The sequence below is a fragment of the Rattus norvegicus genome, chromosome 7 (genome assembly GCF_021556685.1).
Source record: "Rattus norvegicus strain SHRSP/BbbUtx chromosome 7, alternate assembly SHRSP_T2T, whole genome shotgun sequence".
Lineage (NCBI taxonomy): Eukaryota > Metazoa > Chordata > Mammalia > Rodentia > Muridae > Rattus > Rattus norvegicus.
Genome location: NC_141540.1, coordinates 6,501,666 through 6,510,042, shown reverse-complemented (window position 1 = coordinate 6,510,042; position 8,377 = coordinate 6,501,666). Strand labels below are relative to the sequence as shown.

At 46.9% G+C, this 8,377-nt stretch overlaps 1 long non-coding RNA gene across 3 annotated transcripts; it reads left to right on the top strand.

The window, feature by feature from the left end:
* Positions 1-691: 691 nt before the first annotated feature.
* Positions 692-8,329, top strand: LOC120093529 (uncharacterized). 3 transcript variants are annotated; one of them, XR_015625026.1, is made up of 5 exons: positions 692-723; positions 3,763-4,045; positions 5,031-5,466; positions 5,583-5,718; positions 7,574-8,321. It is a non-coding gene; the product is annotated as an uncharacterized LOC120093529 (long non-coding RNA). The 3 variants fall into 3 exon arrangements; XR_015625024.1 differs by lacking the exon at positions 692-723 and adding an exon at positions 2,070-2,229 and having other exon boundaries at positions 7,574-8,329; XR_015625025.1 differs by lacking the exon at positions 692-723 and adding an exon at positions 3,491-3,605.
* Positions 8,330-8,377: the final 48 nt, after the last annotated feature.

The following is an 8,377-nucleotide window of genomic DNA, read 5'->3' as shown; positions in this document are numbered from 1 at the left end:
GCTCCGGCGCCCGCCTCGGCTCCGCCTCCTCTCTGGGACACCGCCCCAGGCCCGCCCCTGCCCCGCCCTCTGCCCAAGCCGCTGATACAGACTCTGGTGCCGGAGAGGGTCGGGGGGTCGGGGGACGGGGAGATGCCCAAACCCGCGGCTCCGGGTGGGAACTGGTCTAGCAACCGCAGCACCCATTGCCTTGCACCCTGCCGCCCCACCCCCCCCACACGTCCCCCCAAAAGTAGAGTTTGAGCCCAGAAATGCGGAGAGAAAGTAGAAAGCAGAATCACAGAGAATTGGGATGAGGCCGAGAAAACAGATATGCTGATAAAAAACAGAAGACAGTTCCTGGGCCTCGATCTGGAGTGGTGCTTTACTGACTTCACCTCCCCTGGAGTCGCACAGCCCATAAATAACGAAGGCAATGTTAGCAAGTCACAACGTCAGCATTCGGAGGACCAGAAAGAAGAAAAGGCATAGACAAAAAACACTCAGCAGGTGTGGAGATTGGAACGAACGGGGAGAAGGGGATGAAGAACAGGAGGAAGAGTCCGCAGTGGAAGAAAAAGAGAGAGAGTAAAAGAAATGCAAATTAAACTGTGGAGTGGGAAGAGAGAGCTAAAAGGGGACAAGAAAGAAAGACACTACACCCAAGAGACAAAGACTTAGAAAGGGCGTGTCCTGCAATCAAGTCCTTCCGGGGGACTGGACATTTGCAAGACAACAAAAAAAGTACGGCAAACTGGGTGTGGTGGGACACGCCTATATTCCCGGCACTCAATGGGCAGAGGCAGGAAGATCCCTGTCACCTTAGTCAGCCAGGTCTACAGGGAGAGTTCCAGGCCAGTCAGAGCTACAGAGTGACCCTGTCTCAAAACCTAAGAGGGGTGGGAAGCCAGGCTTCGTGACCCACACCTGCAACCCCAGCAGTGAACAAGGCAGGAGGAAGTCAGCCTGGTCTACAAAACTAGGGCTGCATAGTGAATTTGTCTCTGAATGAATCAACAGAAAGGGGCGCTTAGAGTTTTGGGCTACTTCAGGCAGGAGTTGGGTGATCTCCGATAGACAGACCCCCTCTCCCAAAAAAAAGGGAGGTTCTCCACAGAGACCCATGGGCCTATCCGACTTCCCTTCCCTTCCCCCACTCTGGGATAGAGGCAAAGGGAGGGGACATTTTTTTCCATCTCTTTGCTATTTATAACTCTAATCGAGAAATGGGGCCAGAAGAAGAGATGGGAAATAATTTGGCAAAATAGTAGCCTCACAGCCTTCCACTTTGCCTTTATGGCTTCTTTCCTACTAGGCATTGGTCTTGTGTGCACCCCTCTCTGACTGCCTCGCCTAAAGTTCTATTTCTACATCCCCTGTCGAGTAAGTCCCCCAGAGATCTTTCTCAGACTATTTCCCAGTGCTGCTACTGTCTTCTACCCTTCAAATATCTCATATTCTTGGGATCGCTCCCCTTTCTTTAAAGCTGCTTCTCCCATGTCCCCTTATTTCTTTTCTCTGTTAAGGATTATTCTTTGGCTCTGACTCTGATTATAGGACAATCTTTGCCCCCAGGTCAGTTAAAATGCATGCAACAGTTTGGCCATTTTTGCACTGTTCTGCAAGGTTGCAGCATGCCTCCAAACGGGTGCTACCAAAGAGGCGTGTATGTAAAACAGGCACCAGGGTCTAGCAGCCCCTTCAGTGTCCCCCAGTGTTTCCTCTCCAGTGTGTGTATATATCTCAGAGCCCCAGAGAGGAGATCCTGTGAAAACGCAGAAGGGCACAACTGGGATGGAACCCAGGACTTATGACTCCTCCCTAGGCCTCTGACTCAGGTCAAAATGCCTTTAGAGCTCCAGCTGCCTTCCTTTCTGCACCTGCAGCTTGGCTTGCCCCAGTGCGCACTCCACCAGCTTCCCATAAATCCAAGGCTGAAATCAGATGCCAAGAATCTGCTTCTGACCTCCTCTGCCCAAATATTTGAGAAGTCACCTCACCCGCCACAGGAGGAAGGAGCAGAAAATAAGAGAGATTGGTCACCCAAAATTAGCCTGGCTATAAATAGTGGGGCAAAGAAGGGAAAGAACACACAAGACTACTAAACCAGCTTAGTAATGAAGACAAATATATTTCCCTAAGCGATGATCTGGAGCAGAAGGCTGCAGTGCTGAGCTACACCATAGGTGAACAGACGTGAAGAGACGAGAGAAACCCAGAGAGTCAGGGAAGACCCACATGAAACATCAGGTCAGGAAACGTCTTCCATTTGAGTCGAGTTCAGAAATTAGTAAAACTAATAATCTGTGTTCAAAGCTGCACCCCTTCACTCCAAACCCTCATAGGCAAGATCTTCAGTGGGACTGGACTACACACCAAATCTGAAAGAGCTCAGGGCTGGGACGTAGCTCAGTGGAAGAACACCTTCCTGGCATACTCGAAGTCATGAACTATGATTCCCAACACCACATAAGCAAAACTACTGCATTATAACATTGACGTAACACTCTCGAAATGACAAAACTGTAAAGTGTTTGCCAGGAGATAAAGACAGAGGGGTGGATCCAAGTATTAGGGGACAGTTCAAGGGAGCCTCTTCAGGGTAGTAGTTTCTGTGTTGTGGCGGGGGTTAAATGCTTACATGGGGAAAACCACACACTACTACAATCAGGAATGAACTCACATGTAAATGAGGTTTCTAAAATGGATGCGGCTTGCAGGTTGTTAGTGGTATTGCTCCAATGTTGCTTCCTGGCCCTGATATCACACTGCTTTTACATACAATGCCATCATCACTCTAGGAAACAACAAGAGATCCCCAGGCCTTGTGCACCGCTAAAAAGAAATTTTCTCTCAGTCTAAAATTATTTCAAAAAATATTTTAATTGAGAAATGCCCATACCCAGGAAAGACAGTAGCCGTTTTTTCCTGTCCCTTTGATACTCCCTGAACACTTTCTTCACCTGCGTCTGGAACACTTTTTTTTCCCCAGCACCACAGAACACAGTTTCTCCTGTTGTTATCTCTAACTTCTAAGCAAGGACTTCCAGAAGGCCCACTGCACAGGTCACGTCTCCTCCACCCACCTCTCCAGCACCGGGAGCCTTTGCCAGACTCTGAGTTCTGGCTGTAGGCAAAGCTCATACTGTGGGAGTGGCTGGGGGGGGATATAAACGTGATTGAGAGAAGTCCATAGGGAAATGGTTTGACCATTCTGGTCTTTGAGGGCCCAAGAGAAACTCTTACAATCTTGGAGAGAGTGCCCAGGGGTCATTTCCCACAGGGAGCCATTTAGACCATCTTAAGGGCCCCTTTTCTTTGAGCCCTGGCTTTCGGCCAACATTTGGAATTTGGCCATGCTACCAACGGCCCCCTCTCTTGAAGCCCAGCCAGATTCCCCAGTATGTGAAGCTTGTGAGCATTCTCCACACCCTGCTCAGCCTCCCTCAGTCCTCGCCCAACCTCTAAACACTGAGCAGTTCCCAGCACTAAAGTTTGGCCTACATACTCCATTTGGAGTTTGTTCAATAAAGCTCACTGAGAGAGAGCTCTCAAAGAAACAAGAAAATAGTGGAAGAAGAGAAACATGAAGCTGCATTCACTCATTCTAAGGGAAAAGAAGTCAGGTGTAAAATCAGAGAGAGATGAGCAGAATGAGATATCAAATTCTTTTTTTTTTTTTTTACTTTGTTTACTTGGGGTGATTTGGGGGATTTTGATTGGTTGGCTGTTGTGGGTTTGGTTGTTTGTATGATGATTTGTTTTGTTTGTTTTTTTTTTTAGAGCCAGGGTCACACATTGTAACCCAAGATGACCTGGAACTCCTTCTGTAGGCCAGGCTGGCCTTGAACTTGTGGCAAGCATCCTGCCTTGGTCGCCAAAGATCTGGGACTGAAAATACAAAACACACCACCAACTTTAAAACTTCAGGGTATTTACCCAGAGGTGGCTCAGGATAATGTGCTGCATGGGAAACTCCTGTTTGATGCAAGAATATTGTGTCCACTTTTACCAAAGTCGGGTGAAGCAAGTGAGTTTCAGTCACAGCAGAAACTGGAGTCACACAGTAAGTAAGAAGGGCCTGGCCAAAACCGGTTGAAAGTAAAGTCAGTTAGGGTTCTCGGGTATAGGTATCCCGTGTGCACTGTCCGACTCTAGGGCAGAGGAACAGCCAGTATGCGGGAAAGAAGGGCAGAGACTGATGTCTGCAGAATCCCTGCAGTGTCTGTTGTGAAAATGTCAGGAAGCTGTGCCAAGGCGGGTGAGGGGGAACACAAGATGATCCTGACGCTTTGTCTGAGTCACTCCTGAAGCTCCCAGTATCAACCCCTGTCATTAACCCCCTCCCCACCTTCTGTATCACTTAATCCATGCCTCTGTTCCCGCACCCTCGCCCGCCCAAGACCCTCTCTGCAGTGCCTACGCTTTGGGAGTCTGCTTTGCTTGCTCACTGCAGCTAGAAGGAGAGCCAGAGGCAGAGGGGGCAGGGAGGCCTGGGCCCTGCAATGTCTTCACTCTTCCCGCTTCTATTGATCAGCCCTTGTATAGAGCACTCTTTCCCAAAAGCTTCCTACCAGGATTTCTGTCATTGTTGCTGCTGCTGCTGTTCCCACTAATTAATTAACTTACTGTTTATTTACATCCTGATCACAGCTTCCCTTTACTCTCCCTCCATCCCCCTTTCTTTCTCCTTAGAGAGGGGCCCCCATGATATCAACCCACCCTGGCATATCAAGTTGCAGTAGGCACATCTCTTCTCCGATTGAGGTTGGACAAGGCAACCCAGTTAGGAGGAAAGGATCCAAAGGCAGGCAATGTAGTCAGAGGCAGCCCCTGCTCCTGCTGTTCGGGGTCCTACATGAAGGCCAAGCTGCACATCTGTTACATATGTGTAGAGGGCCCAGGTCTATCCCATGCATGCTCTCTGGTTGGCAGTCCAGTCTCTGTGAGCCCCTCTGGACCCAGGGTAGTTGATTCTGTAGGTTTTCTTGTGGTGTCTTTGACCTCTTAGACTCCTTCAATCTTTCTCCTAAAACCCTCTCCTCCACAAGATTCCCTGAGCTCTGCCTATTGTTTGGCTGTGGGTCTCTGCATCTGTCTCCATCAGCTGCTAGGTGAAGTCTCTCTGGTGACAGTTCTGCAATGCTCCTGTCTGCACGTATGGCAGGATGTCATCGATAGTGTCGGGGGTGAGACTGGCTAACATGGAAAACTGAAGTGATGGCTCATACTGGAGATGTGCGAAGGGAACACTCACTCCTCCGCCCCTAGCAGGAGAGCAAACTTATGCAACGACTCTGGAAGTCAATTTGTCAGTTTCTCAGAAAATGGGGAATAGTTCTACCTGAAGATCCAACTATACCATCCTGGGCTCCATCATACCACAAGGACACATGCTCAGCTATGCTCACAGCAGCTTTATTCATAATAGCTAGAAAACTGGAAACGACTTAGATGTCCGTCAACCGAAGAAAGGATAAAGAAAATGTGGTTCCGGGGTTGGGGATTTAGCTCAGTGGTAGAGCGCTTGCCTAGGAAGCGCAAGGCCCTGGGTTCGGTCCCCAGCTCCAAAAAAAAAAAAAAAAAAAAAAAAAAAAAAAAAGAAAATGTGGTCCATTTACACAATGGAATATTGCTCGGCTATTAAAAACAATGACATCATGAAATTTGCAAGCAAATGGATGGAACTAGAAAATATCATCCTGAGTGAGGTGACCCAGACCCAGAAATAGAAACGTGGTATGTACTCACTAATAAGTGGACATTAGCCATAAAGTACAGGCTAACCATGCTACAATCCACAGACCCAAGGGAGCTAAAAGATTAAGGAGGGCCTACGAGTGGATGCTTGAATCTCACTGAGAAGGGGAAATAGAACAGAGGTCAGGTGTGGAGGGAGGGAGGGAACAGGGAACAGAGAGGGGAAGAAAGGGTGGAGAAGAATCAGGTATGGGAAGGACAGAGGGAGAGATAACAAGAGTCAGTGGAGTGGTATCTCTGGGAAGAGCTAGAAACCCAGGACAGTGTAAACTCCCAGGAATCTATGAGAGTGACCCTAGCTAACACTTCTAACAATAGGGGACATGGAACCTAAAATGGCCACCTCCTGTAGCCAGGCAAGTCTCCCAATGGAGGGATGGGGACACCAACCCAGTCACAAAATCTTCAACCCAGAATTGATTCTGCCTACAAGGTGGTGTGCAGGGATAAAGATGGGGAGAAGTTGAGAAAATGACCAACTAATGACTGGTCTGACTTGGGACCTCTGCCATGAGAGAGTGCCAGCATTCCATTTAGCTCACATCCAACTAGGCCCCACGAAAAGTGTTTACCCCCACCCCAGAGTCTCTCCTGCGGTTTATGCAACACAGACTTAGGCTTTAGAATTAGCCTGAGTCAGGCACAGTGCCCCATACCTTTAATCCCAGCACTCCGGAGGCAGAGGCAGGTGGATCTCTGTGATCTCTGCACGGTCAACAAAGCTACTCCAGGACAACAAGGGCTACACAGAGAAACCCTGTCTCATAAAAACAAAACCAAAATAGAATCAGCCTGAATTTGCATCCTAACTCTACCTATTAGGAGCTCCATCACTTAATTGTTCCCTCTACCTCAGATTTTTTATATACATATAGGAGATGACTAATTTTCACAGGATTGTTCTAGGGATCAAATGAACACACAAAGTGCTTGGCCTATTATGAGTGCTTAGAAAGTGCTTATAATATACATTAAGGCATTTCAATACATACATATTACCCAACATTTTTATTTAGCTCATGTGTGTGTTTAGTGCTGGGGATTAAACCCAGACCTCTGAACATGCAAGGCAAGCACTCCACCACTGAGCTGCACCCAGTCCAGTCCCTGCTTTAAATTACTTTGCAACTTTTCCCTTTATTTATTTATTCACCCTATTTAAAATTTTATTGTTAAACTTTTAATTGTAGGGACGTGGAGTAATGGCTCAGCAGTTAAAATCTTTAATACTCTTCCAGGGGACCTGAGTTCAGTTTCCAGCACCCCATCAGATTAGAATCAGGTGGCATCTTCGGGCCCCCACCGGCACAGTGTGCATACACACACATACACAGAGTAAAAAAATGAGAATAGAAGTTTCTAAATGTTATCTTGACAGTTAACCAAATTCTACTTAATGCTGTCACTTAATTATTCAATATGCTTCTTCTCACTCATCCTTTGATAGTTATACATCTCCCAGGGTGTAAGACACCATTCTTCAAATAGCTGAACGAGGGCCATTGAGACCTGAGTTTCACCCTCAGGATCCATATGTTAAAAAGAGAGAACTGACTCCTAACGTTATCTTCTGACCTAAACATACATACCACGATCTGTCTCACCACCACCCACACACAAAATAAATGAAATAGCTAAACACACCAGTGGATCACAGCTCTCGCTCTTTATTAAGAAATTTCGGGGTTGGGGATTTAGCTCAGTGGTAGAGCGCTTGCCTAGCAAGCACAAGGCCCTGGGTTCGGTCCCCAGCTCCGAAAAAAAAGAAAAAAGAAAAAAAAAGAAATTTCAAGAAGAACATTCTAATTTGTTCTGCATCTGTTTGCCCTGCTAGTACATGGAAGCCATCAATTTCATCTGCACCACAACTCAGAAAATAGGCTAATGAGTCAACGACAAAGCTGTAAACAGTCTTCGACATGGATTGGCCTCGTGTTCCTCAACTTTGGATGCACTTTGGAATCACCTGATACGGAGATGACAGACAGATGGATGGAGGGACGGACGGACAGATGGACAGATTCTTCAGAGAATCCATTTAATAAATCTGGGCAAGTTTTTTTTTAATTTGGGAGTAGCCCAAAATAATCTAGAACTCCCCATTCTTCCACCTCAGCCCCCTGACAGGTTTGCATCAGTATACCATAAATGACAGTAGCTTTCACAAACTCTTCAGTGTGGTTCTAATCTTTAGCCAGAGTTAAATATTAGTCTAATCACCTAAGTTTATTAACAATAAAACTAAGGTTCAGAATGCATAAGAAACTTGACCAAAATTTGGCCAGCATGTCTCCACATTTGGTTTTTTGTGGTTTGTGTGGTTTTGCTTTGAGACAGGGTCTATCTATATAGTCCTGGCTGACCTGAAGTTCTCTCTGTAGACTAGACTAACTTCAAACCCACAAGCATCCTTCTTCATCTGCCTCGGGTGCACTAGGATCAATGAAATGGGCCACCATGCACTTGTAATGCATCCTGTAGACCCAGAGGTTCTTGGATTCCAGGCCACCCTGAAAAGCACAAGGAGGAGGAAGGAGAGGGGGGAGAGACAACGGCAATAAAATGATGGTGTTTATAAGTTTTCTCATTGGAATTAGTCCTAGAAGCATTCCTCCTTAGCCGGAGAGGCACTGTATAA